The following is a 1,274-nucleotide window of genomic DNA, read 5'->3' as shown; positions in this document are numbered from 1 at the left end:
CTATTTAGCTAAGTTAGGAAAAATTGTTTTCCTTGTCCAGCAGGCAAAGCAGAACTGAGAGACATGGGCATCACTGCTAACGAGCACAAAGGGACTGAATGCTGGGAAACATGAAGCCACAAGCACCGAGGTGTCCACCAGCCACTGACCTGGATTCATAATTAAAGAAACACAGAGAGTCAAAATGGAGGAGAGAGAGTAAAAGGAGACAAACATGCTCACCAGGACCAGGATGGTGCATATGGCTCTGGCCTCGTGGGAAGGTCTGGGGGAGAGGCTGTTACTGTGAATGTGCTGGACTCGCTGTTTGTGTCTGTGCAGGACAAGGACCATGGAGCCACTCGCCCATACCATGAGGTCCAAATGTATCACATCAATGGAAACATATATGACTCCAAATATTGAGGCAATAAAACTATATGACATGAGGTTAGAACAGTATCCATAATATCTTTTCAGACTTAGGTTTTTGCTCTTCACTTGGTCAGTCACTTTCACAGGAATGAAGGCATTTACCAAGAGATTCAGGGTCCAGCACAGGAAACAGCAGAAACCAATGCACTTTAGGGATCTGCCTTTAAGCTTCATCCACCTGGAGAAATTAGGACAAAGCTTAATGGCCTGGAAACCACTGAGGAGGCTGGTAGAGCTGAGAGAAATCCCTCTGGCCAATCAGTGAAAATAGAAGACAAGTTTATATCCAACATCATCCAGGAAATTTTTTAGAGAAAAGAACCAAGTTGTTGGCTAAAACCAGCTGGTTGAAAATCAGGTCTAGGGCCTCAACTTGTGTCTAATGAGCAAAGTGAAGTTAGAAAAACAAAGGAAGGAGGAATTTCCCAGGATTCCCAATCCTGCTCGAATGAGGAAGATAATTCCCATCTTCAAATTGGCAGAACCCATCACATCAATATCTAGGGGACACTGGAATCTGGAGAGAAACTAAAAGTTATGTGTTACCACCTCATGCCCAGCAAGTTCCAATGACAACATGAAATAAAAATTACTTAAAATTAACATGAAAAAATGTATCCTTCTTCATGCACAAGGTTACTTATTAAAGCGAAATTTATAACAGCACAAAAAACAAGCAAATCAAAAACTGGAAACAACCCAAATATTACCATCCATACAATACATTATACTCTGTATAATATAAAAAGGATTGAGAAATATTTCTATATTCTCTAGCACATATTTTTAAGTGAAAAAATTTGAGGTGAAGAACAGTATGCAAAACATGCCAAATTATTTCTAAGAAAGTGAATCAAAAT

At 40.0% G+C, this 1,274-nt stretch overlaps 1 pseudogene; it reads right to left on the bottom strand.

The window, feature by feature from the left end:
* LOC101343133 (vomeronasal type-1 receptor 1-like) lies at positions 1–882 on the bottom strand (annotated as a pseudogene).
* Between the last annotated feature and the right edge of the window lie 392 nt (positions 883–1,274).

Source organism: Trichechus manatus, unplaced genomic scaffold, assembly GCF_000243295.1.
Source record: "Trichechus manatus latirostris isolate Lorelei unplaced genomic scaffold, TriManLat1.0 scaffold00176, whole genome shotgun sequence".
Taxonomy (NCBI): Eukaryota; Metazoa; Chordata; class Mammalia; order Sirenia; family Trichechidae; genus Trichechus; species Trichechus manatus.
Note: the sequence above shows the minus strand (reverse complement) of the source record. Positions and strands in the feature narration are given on the sequence as shown.